This window comes from Phocoena phocoena, chromosome 9 (assembly GCF_963924675.1).
Source record: "Phocoena phocoena chromosome 9, mPhoPho1.1, whole genome shotgun sequence".
NCBI lineage: Eukaryota > Metazoa > Chordata > Mammalia > Artiodactyla > Phocoenidae > Phocoena > Phocoena phocoena.
The window spans coordinates 96,986,721-97,006,230 of record NC_089227.1 but is presented as its reverse complement, the minus strand read 5'-3'; the positions used below and the strand labels follow the sequence as shown (position 1 = coordinate 97,006,230).

The following is a 19,510-nucleotide window of genomic DNA, read 5'->3' as shown; positions in this document are numbered from 1 at the left end:
TCCCAAATAATTAGTAATCAATAACTACAAATAAACACTCGCTCAAAGGTAGGCTTTTAAAAATTTTTCTTCTTCTGAAATATTAGTGTTTAAATTGTGTCACCAAAGTTAAAAGTGAATAGTCTTTCTGTCTGTGAGGCTGTTGTGTTCTAATTTTTCACTCTCAATCACTGGCCTTTTGCCCAAACCGATCGCCCTCTGAGACAGGAGTGCGTGAAGGGGAGAGACTAAAGACTAAAGGGGAGGGGAGTGAGTCAAAAAGACGTTCTGCAAACTCATTGCCACCCTCTGCTTCAGGATGGGGTTCTTAGCCCAGAGATAACAACTTCTGGTACTGAGGAAAAGTTCTCCAATTCTGTCAGCTAGCAGTTCATTATTTATTGCTTCTACTATTTTCAAAAATAACAAGAAAATAAATTAGACTTCTGTTTCACAGATAAGCTAAAAGCAAATGTGTCACATTTATGAACCAGTCAGCCTAAATGAACGCTGTATTCCTGACCTGAACAAAACAATTTAACTTTAGGTCAAAAGTGGAATTACTAAGTAATTTTACTCCCTGTGTATGTGTAAACACGTGTGTGTGCGCAGAATCTAAGGGAACAAGACAAAACATACCACTGAATTTTATGAAGGAAAATGAGTATTGTTTCTGTTTTTTGTTTGTTGTTTGTTTCGTATAGGAGGGAGAGAGAAAGTGACAGCCAAGCATCGGAAATACTCTTTACCTGCTAGAATCACGACATACCGGTTTGGAACGATGCTTAGAGGCCTTTAATTCTTCCATAGTTGAGAATCTCCTCAATGAGAAACCCATAAAGAGATTTCTATGCCTGAGGCTAAAATTATGCAATGGTGGGAAATACTTCCCTTCCTAAACAAAGTTTTAAACTTAGAGTCCTTATCATCAAATAGACTAAATCTAAAATGTCTTTATTCAAGTTCAAAGAGAGCTAGGTCTTCTCCAGTCTCAACATCTCTAATTTTGTCAAACATGATTCATACGACAGGGTTGCAGTCTCTTTTCCTCTCTCTTAACATGCTCCAATTAGCCTATATTTCTCTTTAAATGAGGTGCCCAGAAACAAACTCAAGTTTCCAGATACAACCAAATGAGACAGAATAATAATACCTGATGTTTACTGAAATAATACCACATTTATTATGTACCAGACACTATGATATGCAGTTTATCATTTATCTCTTTTAATTCTCTTAGCAACCCTATAAAGAAAACTCTGGGGAAAGCGTGAATTAAAAACACACTAAATAAACTGACCAAGAGCACACAGCTCATGTCGAAGCCTGGATTTACACCTAATCAGTTTGACATCAAAGCCTCAGGAAGACAAAATCACCACACTGATCTGTTTTAAGTCTGATAAATAAAAATAACTGAGTCCCCTTTATGCACTACTGCCAAATCTTTCTAGTCCTTATGTGGGTGTTCTTTTCCAACCAAACGTAGGCTAGTGTGCTTAAACATTTTAAGTATGGCATTTTAAAATCTCACACAGTGTTCCAGGTGCTTGAGTTATGCTTTGGGGTCATGGTCTATCATACAACACTTCCATCATCTTGCGTTATTTCTTCATGTCATCACTGGGAAAAAAAAGTGGGGGGGGTAGGGGGGGCACATATGTTTATATATCTTCTTCTAAATCATTTAATCATTTCATAGATCGTAGAAACAGAAGGGCCCAGAGAGACAAATGTCACTTGACATTTATCTTCAAGGTGACATCATGTGTCAGCACTTTTTTGCATACTGTCCCGTCATTCACAAATTTATGTTTTCAGCTCCTGTACATGGATATCAAGTCCATATCACCGACTTGTTAAACAGTCCTTTTCTTCCTCTATGAACAGTTCTTTTTCTGCTTCTTCCACCTTTCGTTTTACCTCTGGCCCTAACTCCATATTTTTGTAGAATATGGTTATTTTTACCCAAGGTCACACATACGAGAGGAAATACATCAAACATATTATATTCTGGGGAATTCAACACATAAAAAAGTGTCACCCTTTCTTTACTTTCTGTGACTTTACCTTTTCATACTTTTTTAAAATGAAAATAAAATAATAAATAAAATAAAAATATTGGAGTATCCTTGATTTACACTGTTGTGTTAGTTCTGTTGTACAGCAAAATGAATCAGTTATACATACACATCTATCCACTCTTTTTTAGATCCTTTTCCCATATAGGTCATTACAGAGTACTGAGTAGAGTTCCCTGTGCTATACAGTAAGTCCTTATTAGTTACCAATTTTATATATAGTAGGGTGCGTATGTCAATCCCAATCTCCCAATGTATCCCTCCCCCCCATGCTGTTTTATATAACTTATTATAGTCTTGACAACTATAATGGCAGCATAAAAATTTTGTTGAAAATCCCTTGTTTTTTGGAGAACGTGTTAGGTGCCCCCTCCTACTCTGCCCCCTGGGTTCTTTGGGATTTCCATTACTAGGGATTCTCAAAGTCCTTTCCTCTGGATGTAACTAGGGATTACCAAAACAACAACCACAGAAACAAAAGACAAACAGAAAAATAGCAGGATTGCTGGTCAAGTTTGGGAAATTCTAGATTAGACAGTCTAGGCTAAGCAAGCCTCTGGACTTTTTTTTTTTTTTTTTTTTTTTTTTGCGGTACGCGGGCCTCTCACTGTTGTGGCCTCTCCTGTCGCGGAGCACAGGCTCCGGACGTGCAGGCCCAGCAGCCACGGCCCACGGGCCCAGCCGCTCCACGGCACATGGGATCCTCCCGGACCGGGGCACGAACCCATGTCCCTTGCATCGGCAGGCGGACTCTCAACCACTGCGCCACCAGGGAAGCCCTGCCTCTGGACTTCTTGACCTCCCATAAACCATAATATAATAATGTCATTTTGCATCTCCAAGATTGTAACAGAGTGTTTAGTGTCTTTAAATTTATATAAGCCCAGAATTCCAAAGGAGGAAAATGTAAAGTGTACATATTTATTGTGAAAATGATCACTATTAGTTAAAGGAGAGATATACTTGCATCACTTTTCGGATACTTGTAAAAAGTCTAAGTTTCGATATTGATACATTTTTCCTTGGTACAGAAAAAAGAATAACTCTGAATTTTACAAAATGATATACAAAAAACACATACATAGATATCAATTATTGGATACAAGATAAGGCACTATCTCTACCTCCCCTACCCCCGAATTTAGAATAGTGAAGCCAAAAGGTAGAAGCAGGTTGTTCAAAAATAACTGCTCACCGTATTCCATTCTATTAGAGAAAGTTCTATGTTACATTAGCCAGCATTTACTGGTCAGGCAATTATTCCTTGATAATCAAGGAGAGAGTAAAAAAGAGATGCTCTGTGTCTACAGACAAAAGTATCGAGGCACCTTATGTCAACATTCATATGGAAATTTCCTCTGCAGTACTGAGTTGTACTTAGATACTAGCTGTGCTGAAATGGGGCAGAAAACTAGGATAGCCAATCTCAGAAAGAAGCAGGGATAAAGCAACTTTCCTTGCAAAAGTCATTGAGGTGACTTGCACACCCTGCTACATCTTTGGAGGGAGAAAATATGCATGTAGTCCCTGCAATGGGCCTTGGGAGCTCATGCATTTAATTACTGTCAGATCCATAGAAAGCTACAATGACTTTTCATAAAACATTCAAGTATACACTTGTAAGGCCATCTCATTAACACATCTTGACACTGTCTTGGCAGATAGGAAATTATAACAACTTAGATAAGGTGACACGTGACACTGTCTTACAGGAAACTCATTCGGCCATCTGCCTACCCAAACAGATATCGTGCTCTTCTTTTCTGTAATCTCATTCACAAGGAGCAGAAAAATGTTTTATCATGCTCATCCGTGAGCCTGAAAGTCAATGGAGCTCTGGGCTATGCTACCTAGACTAATTCAGTTTCCACTGTACTTATGAAAATTAAAATTATGGCATTATTTTCCAAAATGAACTGAGGTGCTGGAAGTGTACTCAGCTACTAATCAGCCTTTGGGAAGACTTAATTTATTCTACTGGAAAATGAACATTAAATTTTTCACAAGGATATCAGGAACTAGTAATATATCAGTAATTAGTCTTCCATTCTTTTCACTCAAGGTAAAGTATGTAAGTGTAAACCACACATAGGTGGGTATGAAATAGATAAACAGAAAAGTCCCCATAGGGAACCAAGGATGGAAGATCGTTAGTCTAACGCTAGAAGTAGCCACAGAGAAAAAGAAAGATGGCAACTTGTTATTCACTTGACTTGAGGGCACGCCTAAATAAATTATCTAATCCGAACAGCCATTCCTTGGAATAAATATTACTGTCATACTGCCTCCATTTAGTAAATTGTTAAGGTCACAGAGCTAGGACATCGGGAACCAGAAAACAAATGCAAGTCTTCCTGACCTCAAAACCCGACTTCTTTCCTTTAGAGTATTTGGAAAGATTTTTTCATGTAGTGCACTGGTGAGAAGTTGGTTTCTTTCCAATAAAAATCAGGGAAATCTGTGAAACCTCTCTTTGAGGCAAAAGTACGGAGGCAATGGTACCTTGAATCAAGAGATCATAGGAAGCCTTCGCAGTTATGTGGCATAATAAGAAGGGGATTTGTAACCTACAGAATTTAGAGCATAGAAACAAATATTGTTAGAGCTATAGAAACACAGTTGATGAAGAACAGTTATTTTAAATCAGAACGTTGATCAAGAGATTGGTAATCTAATACAGTATTAGTAATCAGTAATTATTAGTAATTAATAATTATCTAATTAATTAGATTAAAACAGTATTACTACCAATAAAAGGAAACCGCTAATTTGTATTAATTAAAAGGTGGACTAAATGTCTACCTCTCTGAAGGAAATTAGGAGAACAATAGCAACAAAATGGTAAGAAGTAGACAAGAATCTAGCCAGAGATATTGCCTCATCCAGGTCTGACTAAAGGTTTTATTACTACTGGAATTGGGTGCTTTTAATAGGAGATTGCACATGTTGTTCAATAGTAAGACTTCAGCCTCTCATCAATCCTTTTGTCATCTTTATTAAATCTTTAGAAAGCCCAAGCTGCAAGAAACCATTTGGGTCTTCTTTGCATGGATGGATCTACCCAGTTACCTCTGCAGTCAAGATGCTGGTGCCCTGATTGGTCCGTCATGCACAGCGCTAGCACAGGTCACAATCTTGGTGCTACTTAAAGTATGCATACTTCTCAAAATTAAGTATTTGGAATGAATTTTACTTTTCCATGTAATCAAACTTGAAAAATACGTCAATATATTAAAATGTTCCAATGTTCCATATGTTTAATGTTCCAATATATTAAAATACACACCAAACTTAATAAAGCCAAGTGTTCACTAAACAGCATTAACATAACTATTTAAACAGTGAAAGTAACAACTTAGTGGGTTTTCTGATATATCCCTGACAAGAATTAAACTAAGCAGGAAAGGAAATATAATTGGGTAATTTAGTACAAAAATAAATTAATTAAACCAAATTACCTCAAAGTATAACCCAACTTTAAAATTTCTTTTTATAAAAAGCAATGAAAATAGTCAGTTCCTAGACTGCGGTCTAATAATTAAAACTATATCTTTTTCACTGCTATACTTTCAAATATTATTAAATTGGTTGATGTTGATATCTATTTCAGAAATTTGTTTTGAAAGTACTAACATAGTTCATTAATTGTTCTTTTTTTTTGGACTCATGACACTTTAGGATAAAAAGGAAAAGAAAAAAATATATTATTATTAATATGTGACTTCTTTTTTGAGAACTTTTCTTGAGAAAGAACACGGCGTGCCAAGATTGACGTAGAATGGATTCCTATATTAGCCATGAAATGCGGTCTCGATGTAGTCTAAACCTCTTTCAATATCTTATTATTCTTGTATTAATAAGAATTCTTGTATCATTCCTAAGCCATTTGTTACAGAAAAGGGTGTGTACGGGGGGGGCAGTTCTTTTCTAAATTTCAGTTCTACTTCACAATTGCACTGTCTATTGAGAACTATACCCCATTACTTCAACCAGAAGAGGAATATCAAATGTAGTCATCTATAGTTTACTGTGTGATTCCAATTAGTTGCTATCGAGGTAAAGAAAGAAGTAACTTTTTTAAAAAATGAAGTATAGTTTGGTGCTGGGGTGTATGTTTTCTTTTAGTTTTTAACTCAGACACAAAAGTCCAAAAGCATCCTTATACTGTGAAGAGCTTCCTAGGCTTATGAAAAACGCAATTGGCAATGAGAGGATTAGAATCCAGATTAGGTTACTTGCAAATTTTCTGCTCTATCAGTGGAATCCTTCAAGATAGGTTCCATTAAAAGTCTACAAATTCAAGGACTGCATCTTAGAAAAATAATTACTATGAAATGCATTTGGTTCTCCTAGAAAACAACAAAATACCTGATCCCTTACACCATGGAAAGCAAAAGATAAAATCTTTCTTAAAAATATAAAAGGTCGGCTTCCCTGGTGGCGCAGTGGTTTAGAGTCTGCCTGCCGATGCGGGGGACACGGGTTTGTGCCCAGGTCCGGGAGGATCCCACATGCCGCGGAGCGGCTGGGCCCGTGAGCCATGGCCGCTGGGCCTGCGCGTCTGCAGCCTGTGCTCCGCAACGGCAGAGGCCACAACAATGAGAGGCCCCGTACCGCAAAAAAAAATAAAAAAATAAAATAAAAGGTCATCTCCCCTTAGCAGAACTCTAGTTGTGAATTGGATAGAATTTATTGCTATATGCTCACTCTTGTGATAAATGTTGCAGCATCTTGAGGAAGGTTAAAGAATTGCTGGTTAAAGGACCTGTAGCATCAAACTGTAGTCAACTTCACGTTGCCTGAGAGCTAATGTGACCTGTGAGCCTAAGATGGTGGCAGGCAGCCTGGCTGGTACAGCTCTGTCCTGCTGTAGCTCCCTGGCAAAGAGGCCACTGCCATTCCAGAATGAGTGATTTATCCGTGAATATGCATGAGATGCTAATTTGCAAGGATTCAGTGAAAACTAAGTGTTTTGATATGGAAGACTGGAATAACAAGAAGGGAGGAGTGACGAAATGGGGTAAATATACCATAAGCCTTGATTACCCTGAAAGTATAGCAGGCATCGAGTTTATCTTTTCCTGAAAGCTTGCAGTTTTATTTGCTTGCCTATTTTCAGCATGACATGGGCCACTGAGAGAAGAGAGTCAAAACCACTTACAGTTTATTTTAAATGGAAAATAAATGGTTTATGAGCAGATTTCTTCTAACAACTTTAAAAAATAATTTGAGGCCTACGTTTTGAAGATCTCAGTTTTTTGTTGTTGTTAGCAACAAACTTCTAATTTACCTTTAGACCACAAATGGTTTTCTATATCTAATTAGTCTTATTCATTAGCTTTACCTTGCTTTTTTTTTTTTTTTTTTTTTGCAGTACGCGGGCCTCTCGTTGTGGCCTCTCCCGTTGCGGAGCACAGGCTCCGGACGCGCAGGCTCACCAGCCATGGCTCACGGGCCCAGCCGCTCCGCGGTACGTGGGATCTTCCCGGACTGGGGCACGAACCCATGTCCCCTGCATCGGCAGGCGGACTCCCAACCACTGCGCCACCAGGGAAGCCCTGCCTTGCTTCTTCATTAAAAAAAAAAAAAAAAAATGCTACAAGCAAATTCCAGAAATGGAACGTAGAGCACAACAATGTGGGGTTTTCTCCCCCTTACTGTTATTTTTCCTGAAACTATAGTACTGTTTAATTCTGACATATACTATGCTTTCTTCTGGAACAGAGTCTGTTATTTAAAATTAACAAGTAAGAAATAGCTATGAATATACCTTCAGATGAACAGAATGAATTCCCTGAAGAGGATTCCTAATACTTTTTTCTTTTTAATTGAATTTCTCTACATTGTACCAATTGAAACATGTACTCAGCAAATGAATAAATACTATAGAACCTCTCACAAAAGATTTACCTGGTACACGTTCAGGAATCTTGGAGCTACATATCGCGCCCTGAGAGATGTGTGTATGTTTGTGTGTGCATGTAACTTCACAAATATCTGAGTCTAATGTTTAAAAAAGAAAAATAGACAATTAGAACTGAGTTAAAAATAATGAGACAGAGTGAACAGAAAAGGCAGAGTCGGCTGTGGTGGAAAAAACACTGGATTAGGAATTAGAAGATCTAAACTTAGACCTTGGGTCAACGGTTAATCACGTGATCTTTGGCAATCACTTAACCTCTCAGATACTCAATTTCTTATCTATAAATATGTATAATAAAGACCATTTTTCTGTAAGGGAGTCTTAGGAGGATATAATCCAATAATATATGTAAATGTACTTTGTAAATTACTAAGTGCCACACATATTATGTTTCCTGTAAATTCAATTGATAGTGTCTGACATTCATGTCTTTGTATCTCAGTTTTCTCATCAATAAAATGAAAGGACTGGGATTAAATGCTTTCTCAGCATTGTTAGGAGATCCAAATGTAATGTTTTTCTAATACAAAATAAGGTTTGGGCATGTGCTCAAACAATTGTAAAGTCAAAGGGAAGGGATCAAAAATACAGAGGAGGGGTTTTCTCTGGTGGTGCAGTGGTTGAGAGTCTGCCTGCGGATGCAGGGGACACGGGTTCATGCCCCGGTCCGGGAAGTTCCCACATGCCGCGGAGCGGCTGGGCCTGTGAGCCATGGCCGCTGAGCCTGCGCGTCCGGAGCCTGTGCTCCGCGACGGGAGAGGCCACGGCAGTGAGAGGCCCGCGTACAGCAAAAAATAAATAAATAAATAAATACAGAGGAGGGTGCAGAGCAGAGAGTGGAGGCTGCCATTACAGGGGAGGGGGAAGGTGGCAATGGACAGAAGAAGCCAAAATAGAGGAAAATGTATTAATTAGTATTAATTATGAATTTGAAACAATGGACTCAAGTCATAATATTGATTTGAGGTAAGTAACAAATGCTATCTTACCAGATCTAGTCAAAAAATAATTCAGGAAGAAATATTACTCAGATGGCCATTTGAGACTCGGACATATTGACTTGTCAGTTTCCTTGTGTGTCTCTGATTGCCTTTTTATTAGATTTAGACCTCTCTTTCTCTCTCTGTCTCCATCTTTATTTTTATTTAGGCACATAAAGCTTCCAAATCCTACCATTTATCTTTATGTACACAAAACATGGGAAGTATACATGAGACCCTCCCTTCGCCTACAAGCTATTAATTGTAGCTTCTAGATTCTAAAATACATTCTGACAAAGACAGGAAATCATATAAGCAATGGCCAGGAGAGAGGTCAGGCGTCCAAGACCAACACTATAAATTCAAATCAGAAAACAGCTTAAATACAGCAGATGTCTGGTCTTAACTAGGTAGAAAAAATGCTGAGTTCTCTCAAAAGGAAGTAAAGAAAATAGGCAGTAGAAGATGCCCATTCATTAACGAGCTGTGTGGAAATCTACCAAGGATCATTGCCCATCATGTTGTGGTAGCCCTAAAAAGTGGGTTACTCAAACAAAACTGAAGTAACCTATTATAAAAATATATATATTTATTAACCAGTTTCTATGTGCCACAAATTATCTAATTTAATTCTCATGGTGACCTTAGGAGAAACAGGAAATTAAAGGCTCAGAGAAGTTAATTACTTGCCTAAGGCAATACTGGGAGTAACTAGAACAAGATTTCCACCCAGCACTGAAGAATCTTATCCCCTCCAGGTGGTCACAAAGCACCGAGCTTATCTTCCTGTGCTATGCGGCTGCTTCCCACTAGCAATCTACCTTACGTTTGGTAGTGTATATATGTCCATGCCTCTCTAGCGCTTTGTCACAGCTTACCCTTCCCTCTCCCCATATCCTCAAGTCCATTCTCTAGGAGGTCTATGTCTTTATTCCTGTCTTACCCCTAGGTTCTTCATGACATTTTTTTTTTCTTAAATTCCATATATATGTGTTAGCATACGGTATTTGTCTCTTTCTGACTTCACTCTGTATGACAGACTCTAGGTCTATCCATCTCATTACAAATAGCTCAGTTTCATTTCTTTTTATAGGGAGGGTGGGAGGGAGGGAGATGCAAGAGGGAAGAGATATGGGAACATATGTATATGTATAACTGATTCACTTTGTTATAAAGCAGAAACTAACACACCATTGTAAAGCAATTATACTCCAATAAAGATGTAAAAAAAAACAAAAACAGGGCTTCCCTGGTGGCACAGTGGTTGAGAATCTGCCTGCCAATGCAGGGGACACGGGTTTGAGCCCTGGTCTGGGAGGATCCCACATGTCACGGAGCAACTAGGCCCGTGAGCCACAACTACTGAGCCTGCGCATCTGGAGCCTGTGCTCCGCAACGAGAGAGGCCACAACAGTGAGAGGCCCGCGCACCGCGATGAAGAGCGGCCCCCACTTGCCACAACTAGAGAAAGCCCTCACACAGAAACGAAGACCCAACACAGCAAAAATAAATTAATTAAAAAAAAATTAGTAATGAAACCCCCCCGCCCCCCCAAAAAAAAGAATCTCATTCCCTAAGCAACATTGCCTTTCTTAGGCATCAAGAGGCAGAGTTCCACATCATCCTCTGTTTTAGTCTGTGTAGCTGGTCCCTGTAATCTCCAAGAGTTTATCTTCAGGGAAATTGTATTCTTCAAGTCTATTACAAAATGTTAGTTGGAACTTCTTTTCTGATTAGTTGATTAGATACTTAATAAGAGCTTGGTACTTAACAAGATACTTGACAAAATCTCCTACTTTGCCCCTTGGTTGATCTGTAGAATTCATAGAATAAGAGCATTTAATGTACCTATTAATGCTGGACATTAGGGGAAATATAAGAATCTGAGCAATACCCATGGGTCTAAGATGTTGTAAGACAGGATCACCGGACAGTATCTCCAAAGACAAACATCTTGACTAAACTAGGGAGACAGTGTTCCATTTATAGGCTCACTTCTACTATCTTTCCTGAACATTCATCTACAGCTTATGGAGGGAATTGAGAATATGCGTTTGAGGCTAAAATGAAAGATGTTGTGATGGGGCGAAGAAGCATAACCTCTGCAAACTTTGCTCAAAATTAATTTCTTTGAACTGGTCTTACAATATTGCATTGCCTGTTCCCATGATGCTAGCAGACACCATGAGATCAAGAAGTTTACTTATATTCCGTGAACCAACTCTTCTCTAGCTGTACTATATTATCCTATCACTCCAGGGAAGCCAGAACTCTAGCAACTGGTAGTAGATAAATATTTTGATTGGATAATTTCTGTATGGCAAATTCTTCACCATGGCCTCTGGATAATGAGAAAGGAGGCAATGTATTTTACGTCTCAGGATCCAATGATATGTAGTATTAATGACACCATGAGTCTAGAAGTTCTTAAATGAATACAGGGTAAGAGCTGTGAGAGTTCAGAATGCAATGGTTTGGAAGTCTTCTTTGAGCTTGTAGCTTTCACGTGGCCTTGAAGGACGAGTAATATTTAAAGGGGGAAAAAAAAAGAAAAAGAATGAGATCTTCCAGGCATGAGCAACTGCAAGAATAAAGTTGCAGAATTGGCAACACTGGTCATATTCAGGGGACTGAAAAACAATAACCATCTGGTTGGACCACAGGATTCATATTGCAGAGCATGTTCCTGAAAATGTAACTGAGAACTGAATCAATTAAGTTGTCCATATTTCTTAGTCAAATAAATGTGATATTTAACCCTGTATCTGCCACCCTGGACAAGTTAATTTCTCTAAAACTGTATTTTCTATCTGTAATATAAGGATGCTTGCTCACAGAGTAGGAGAGTAAAATGTGATTCTCTATATAAAGAATCTAATACAGTGTCTGGTGTGTAGTTTAAGTATCTACATGGTGTTTTAAAGTAATAATAATAAATACACTAATAGCATTGGATTATCCTCACTAAATTGAATTTTAGTTTTAATAAATTGGACACTGAAATTCTTTGATTGTTCTATAGAAAGCCTAGAAATTTAACTTCAGTTTTAGCTATAGATTTAGTACAACTGAACTTTTAGTTTCCGAACTTTTTGTTTCTTCATCACAAAAACGAAAGCTAATGGCCATAAAATTTAACAGAGGTTTCAAGGATATATACAGTAGCATTAAAAATAATTTTTAAAATGTCAAATCATAGTTGTCATTAAGTGTTGAGACAAAGCCCTATCTTAATAAATTCAACCAATGTTTCTTCTTCTTTTTTTTTTAAATAAATTTATTTATTTTTGGTTGCATTGTGTCTTTGTTGCTGTGCGTGGTCTTTCTCTAGTTGTGGCGAGCGGGGGCTACTCTTGGTTGCGGTGCACAGGCTTCTCATTGCGGTGGCTTCTCTTGTTGTGGAGCTTTAGGCGTGTGGGCTTCAGTAGTTGTGGCACGTGGGGCTCAGTAGTTGTGGCTTGTGGGCTCTAGAGTGCAGGCTCAGTAGTTGTGGCACATGGGCTTAGTTGCTCTGTGGCATGTGGGATCTTCCCGGACCAGGGCTTGAACCCGTGCCCCCTGCATTGGCAGGCGGATTCTTAACCACTGTGCCACCAGGGAAGTCCCCTAATGTTTCTTTTAAATCAGACTATTGCTGGCACATTTTAGCATTTATTATGTATTTGTCTTTAAACATGTCACATTGCTCCTTGTTCTATTTAGTTTTAGTTCTATTTATGAAGTACACATTTTATGTTACCCTAACATGTACATTTTCTATATTTAGAATTTAAAATTCAAGAGTTGATCTTTTTTTTTTTTTTTTTTTTTTATGCGTTACGCGGGCCTCTCACTGTTGTGGCCTCTCCCGTTGCGGAGGACAGGCTCCGGACGCGCAGGCTCAGCGGCCATGGCTCACGGGCCCAGCCGCTCCGCGGCATGTGGGATCTTCCCAGACCGGGGCACAAACCCGTGTCCCCTGCATCGGCAGGCGGACTCTCAACCACTGCGCCACCAGGGAAGCCCAAGAGTTGATCTTTTTAATCACTTAGAACAACCTCTAATTAACGGAAGCCTTGATTCTTATTTTAAAACTTAGCCTGTCCAAAAAAAAAACATTCAAAATACAAGTACAATATATTTCAGTAATATATTTTTCTCAAAAAGAAAAAGTCATTCAGATTTAAAATTTTATTATAACTTGAGAGTGTTTTATATTAATCCTGTTAAGAGCCAGAACAGCTTTAATGCCTATTCATATCTTCTTTTAAGTAGTTACTGGAAATAAGAATACCGATATATAAGTAAGTTAATAACAGTAAGATTCAAAAATGTTTTCGGAGGGATAACTTTTATTAAAAAACACGTTTTTGGAATTTTCACATCCATCATTTTCACAGTTACTATATCTACTGCTGTTATGCAAGATGATATTGAAAATTTTTTTTCTAAGTAGAACCTCTCTATTCTGATATGGGGACTACACCTTCATAATTATCCTTATTGCTTGTGCCTGCCAGTAAGGTAAGTTCTGCTCATAGGATTAGATATCGCCTTCATGGAATTATCTGAAAGGCATCCCAAGACATTGTTGACCTAGAAGGAGAGGGTCTTTCTCTACTGTCTTCTACGGAAGCTCCTATTATTAAAGAAAATATACAAGAGATAGAAGACACTACTACAAGTCTCAAGGTAACCTGGGAAGCAGTGGGCAATTTCTTTCTGCCTTTTATAACACAGATGAATTTTTAAATGTTTTTATTTGTTTATAATTGACACTGGGATTGTGAGCTCAAGGAACGTTCCACTTAATCCCCTCTCTAATGAAAGCCTACTATTCACGGACTGCTCTGGCGATACCAGAATGAATGAGAAGTAAATTAAGGTCCCTTGAGTTGACACAAGAGAGGTGGAGACCAATACATAATCAAATCATGGCAGCAGAGTGCATTGAAATGCTGGAATAGAGGTATGTATGAGGTGCTACTGGAATCCAGTGGGAGAGGTGGCTGACATTTTCTCAGTTAGGAAAAGACCCAAAGAGAGGCCAGGAGCTTCACCTTAAAGACGTCAGACATCACTCTTTTAATATGACACGTGACAAGTCCCACCTTTACTCAGTTGACACGGAAGCATCATCGCTCATTCTGACTCTACTATAGCAGGATTCTGAAGAGACTTCAGCGATGGCCAGCTGTTGTGGAGCTTGGGTTGACAGACGCTAAAAGTATCACCAACAGTATCTCAGAATGAATCTCTCCAAATAAACAAATGCTTCGCCATATGAGAAATGCTTATTAAAATTGTTTACCCCGATATATAATACCACCTGGCTATATTACATAAAACATGACCTGATTTTTTAAAATGTCTAATTAACTAGAGTAATTTATAGAATCTCATTTGTATTTTCATAGACTCACTGGCATTGGAAAGAAGCCATCAAGCAAGATGGCTTATTTAATGCATTTTCCACCTGTGTACATCTTGACTCAATGGAAGCAAGACAGGACCAGATAACAATCTAATTACCTTGCAAAGGCATTTAGCAACTGGCAATGGGATTCATATAATAATCAAATTCCAGCTGGAACTGACTGCAGTATTTGCTACTGTTTTATTAGAAAATAGTAACATTTCTGCAAGCAAATAAAGGCGCTTGAAGTAACGTAAGATAATAATTATGCAATTTAAATACTGAAAAAAGGACTAAAATGACAGTCTGTGAGAGAGTAAATGACCAAATGTGCAGATGTGTAAATGTGTTTGGTTGTGCTGAGAGGAGGGGGGAGCTATTGCAATGACATCTGTTTAACTAGAGCTGTGTCATTCTTAGCATGTGATTTACACGACAATTTAACGGCATTCACCAAGTATATGAAATGTACTTATCCAAAGTAGAATGAAATGATCTTTAACAATACATAAAACAAGGAGAATGGATGGTTAACAACAGGTTGAAATCGATCCAAAATATGAACTAAATATCAAAATTTATGATATTGAAAGGATATTCTACTATAGATGAGCCTTCCATGGCAAGCAATAGAATGCCTAATAGACAAGAAGTAAAAAAATTAGAAAGATGTTCTTGGTTAGTTATGTTTCTAAAACTAGCATTTCAGATACAGTTTTGTTAGTTTTGTGGGACAGTTAGGGAACGTCTGAAAAACTCAACACAGCAAACACTCCCCGTAGGTTGTTAGCATTTGTTAGCAAATAAATCAGAAGCAAACACTCCAGATGTGGTTACTGTTATGCTTCAACTATGCTGATATCTAAAAACCTCACAAGTTTCTTCATTATCACCCTAGAGAGTAGTAATGATTTTTCAACAGTGAAATAAGTTCCATTAGTGAAGCAAGGCGTGCACTTACGAAGATACCACATGGGAGGCCCTACCTCGCCTGGACAACACTCAGGACTGATGTGCCTGGTCTCCTCTACTCTTCACTGCTGCCTCTGGCCACGAATTCCATCAGGTCCCAAGAGCAACCACCTCCAGAAGATGCTTTGGCCTTATTCCAACTATGTGGTAACTAAATCCTGCTAACTCTCACGCATGGTGTTTGTCAAAGTATCAAAAGACAAAAGGCTGGGTATTTCGTGAATCTCTGAGCAGATTTTATGAATTTTTCTACTTGATTGCTAAGAAGAGACTGAATGGGTAGTAGACTTTGACTTCTGTGATTTACCCTCATTGTACTACGAGATTATATTATGACTGGGCAACAGAAGAACTATAACTCCCACCTCTAACAAGAGAATACCAAGGGATGCTGCCAAGGAAGTTATCAACTGTGGACACTCAAAATGGCTTAGGTCAATTTGCAACATAAACACTCACACACAGAGCATGTGGATATCCAGGTTTCTCTAACTAGTGAGTAAGGAAATAGTTGATTAATGAAGAAGAGTACTAAGATATTTGGGCCCTAGTCTTAGTCTAGTCTAATTTGAGTCACAGGCAATTTTCCATAAAGCCTTTCATTTCCTAACAATTTCAGACGGTAGGACTCTTTGGTTACTCTCAACCCTAAAAGTTTGTCAATTTTACCAGAAATGTGATACCCCTTAACTGTACTCTAGTAGACAATATGATTAATTATAAAGACAAATTTTCTGGAACCACCTTACAGAATACAGTGAGATTCAGTCACAAGCATTCCTTTCTTTGATCGTAATACCCAGTCCCCCAGATTGTGATCGTAACCAGTTTTACAAAAGTCAGTAGACTTCTCGCCTGGGAAAGTAACAACATAGTACAGACTGTGCCTGCCCTTGCCCCCATTCCTCCTTTGTCCCTTCTTTTCTCCTGCCCTTGTCCCCATTCCTTTCTTTCCCTCTTAAGAGTTTCACTCCTTCCATAACCTAAATACCAAGAGTGACTCTGACCTACAATTCTCCCTCTTATAGCTTTAATGGCATTATTGGGAGAAAAGTCAGAAAACGTGGATATCAATCAAATTGATCGTTAGGAAAATAAACATCATTATGTGCGACTATGAAAATACAAATGAGATTCTATAAACTACTCTAGTTAATTAGACATTTTAAAAAATCAGGTCATGTTTTATGTAATATAGCCAGGTGGTATTATATATCGGGGTAAACAATTTTAATAAGCATTTCTCATATGGCGAAGCATTTGTTTATTTGGGGAGATTCATTCTGAGATACTGTTGGTGATACTTTTAGCGTCTGTCAACCCATCATTATGTGCAACTATAAATTTATGAATTTAAATTGTATGTTGCTTTGAAACCTTTCATCCCAGGAGTTCAATGATGCCCATATGCCTACTCCAAATCTTAATATTTGTACAACGTTAAAAGGGTTATTTTCCCTGTTTCTTTAATCAACCAGAATTATCTGAAAAGAACTTGACTGTGTAGAGCAAGAGCCCTCAAGTCTAATGCTCCCATGTTTCTCTTCCATGTGGAGTTATCTGTACTGAAAGCTAATCTCTTCCACCGAGGGAAGTGAGATTTACGAAATAGCGCCAGCTCACGAATGTCAGATTTCACTAACTCTCTCATCTCTTCGCTGTCCTCTTTGCCCCTGTAAATATTACGCTTTGCTTCCTAGATAAATTGTGCAGCCATTCTTATGAGTAATGTTTGTTTGGGGCAAACACTGGTTCCAGTGAAATGATTAGAATTTTCAGCCACCTTGTCTTCTCTATACACGTTTTGCTCACTGACTCTTCTTACGCGCCTTAGAATTTCTGCTGTGCTCCTTTGGTTCCTGGAGGTGTTATGGTCAGAACGACAGGAATGGAGGAATAAAGAAAGGAAGAGAAATTGAGGAAGGGCAGTTAACATGTATTAAGCATCTACCATAATGCTAGCTCTACTCTACATCATTCGCATGCATTATTTTAGGGCTTTTACTATCAGAACTGCGAGGTAATTAGTATTTTCCTCATTTTATGAATGAGCGTGTTAGATCTCGATGAGATTAAGTATTTATCCGAAATGAAAAAGCTAGTAAGGATCAAAGCCAGAAATCAAGACCCTATATGTCTGGGATACAATCCCCTGTACTTTCCATTGTGTTTTGCTGCTTCCTCTGCTTCCTTCTTCTAAATGCTTCAAAGGAATACAATATATAGTATTTTAAGATTATATTCATATTTTTGAAGTAAGTTTTCAATGGCAACTTGAGCAAAAAGTAGTCTGACATTACACATTAGAGAAAAAAATGTAACAGTGAAAAACCTTATTTCTGCAAGCATTGCTGGAAAGAATATTTCTGGAATTCAATCGACACTGCTGACATAATACTGATATCTAATGAAGTCACGAGGTGTTTCCATTTAATGTGACTGATTAAGAATCCCAGGTGTGGGGCTTCCCTGGTGGCGCAGTGGTTGAGAGTCCGCCTGCCGATGCAGGGGACACGGGTTCGTGCCCCGGTCCGGGAAGATCCCACGTGCCGCGGAGTGGCTGGGCCCGTGAGCCATGGCCGCTGAGCCTGCGCGTCCGGAGCCGGTGCTCCATCCGCAACGGAAGAGGCCGCAACAATGAGAGGCCCGCGTACCGCAAAAAAAAAAAAAAAGAATTCCAGGTGTGGAAAAAACAGCTCTTTCTTTTGAGTGTGTACCATATGCTACACACTAAGCTTCGGCTTTACATACATTATTAACCATTTAGTTTTTGCAACACTTCTGTAAGTGTATGAGCATCACTTTGTGCAAGGTAGGTTGCGTGGCTCAGAAATTAGACAAGTCACTTCGGTCAGCCCGGTAATAACTGACAGAGCCGATTATTCACTCGGCTTCTGACACCGAGGCCAGTACTTTCAAACCACACCATGGACTGTCCCTTAAATGTCACACCACACACTTGGGAAGATGATTATATCAAATGTAATACTATTTTATACTCTTTTATTGTTCTCTAAATTTTCTTATATATAAATATATCTTTTTCTAAAGTCTACAATCTCCCTCATGGCTTTTGTTGTTGTTGTTGTGAATTAGTGTTTTAAAACACTTGCTATATTGAAAAAATGATAGATTTCAGGTAGATAGATAGGTAGATAAAGACAATATTATATATAATCCAAGACTTAAGTACAGTAATGTAAACCTAAAGCAAAGGCAAGGTTTATTTTCAAGGAGGAGGTGGGGTGGGGTAGGAAGGTGTGTCTAGAATTGATCAGACTCAACTGTTATCACACAGCATCCTTCGCTTTTCAGTTGATTTTACCTGTGCTCCCTGAGGCAGGGAGGGGTTATGGAAGGGAAGACTCAGGAATGGAGCTCTTTGGACCCATTCACTCCAGGACTCAGCTCAGCAACAGAGAACATGTAACCGCTGAGTGAAGAGTAAAAACTTTCAGACTCAAGATTTGACCCCTGACTCCATCTCTCCTTTGGCAAATAAATTAGCCTCTCTTAGCCCCCATTTACTTCATTTAGAAAGTAGGGGAAATAATACTTAAGTAGATCCCTGGATTATTATGAAGTGTGATAAAAAAAAAGCAAGTGAAATGCAATGTGTGAACACTTGAGTGCTATATAAGTGCAATTTCCCTCTTTTTCACCCTGGTGAACACCTGTTTCGTCAAAAACGTCTTGATGGCTCTTGTCCTGACCTGCCTCTGGGACTCTGTACCATGCTGGCCACCTGTCTGAGCAGCTGTCCACAGCCAGTGCCCTGCACATCGAGTTTAGAGTGAGTAATAGCAAGAGAAGGTAGCAGCGCCAGTCCCCACGCTACATCCATCGCTCAGCAGAAAAGCAAGGAAGCCAAACACTCCACGGTCTTTAAAAAATTATACCAGTCTCACCCCCCTACACACAGTCAACCAACAAAATAAGAAAGAACAGAGGGAATGGAAGAAAAAAAAGTTGATGGGGCTTTTGAGGAATTCGTAGGGGGAAAGAAAGAAAAACAATATAACGTATCCTTTAAAAATATTTATCTTAGGGCTTCCCTGGTGGCGCAGTGGTTGAGAGTCCGCCTGCCGATGCGGGGGACACGGGTTCGTGCCCCGGTCTGGGAAGATCCCACATGCCGCGGAGCGGCTGGGCCCGTGAGCCAAGGCCGCTAAGCCTGATG

General features: G+C 38.9%; 1 protein-coding gene across 1 annotated transcript in view; it reads right to left on the bottom strand.

The window, feature by feature from the left end:
* Positions 1-19,510, bottom strand: part of CNTNAP2 (contactin associated protein 2) — a 2,069,520-nt gene that overhangs the window by 1,653,109 nt on the left and 396,901 nt on the right. The gene's annotated exons all lie outside the window — the stretch shown is intronic.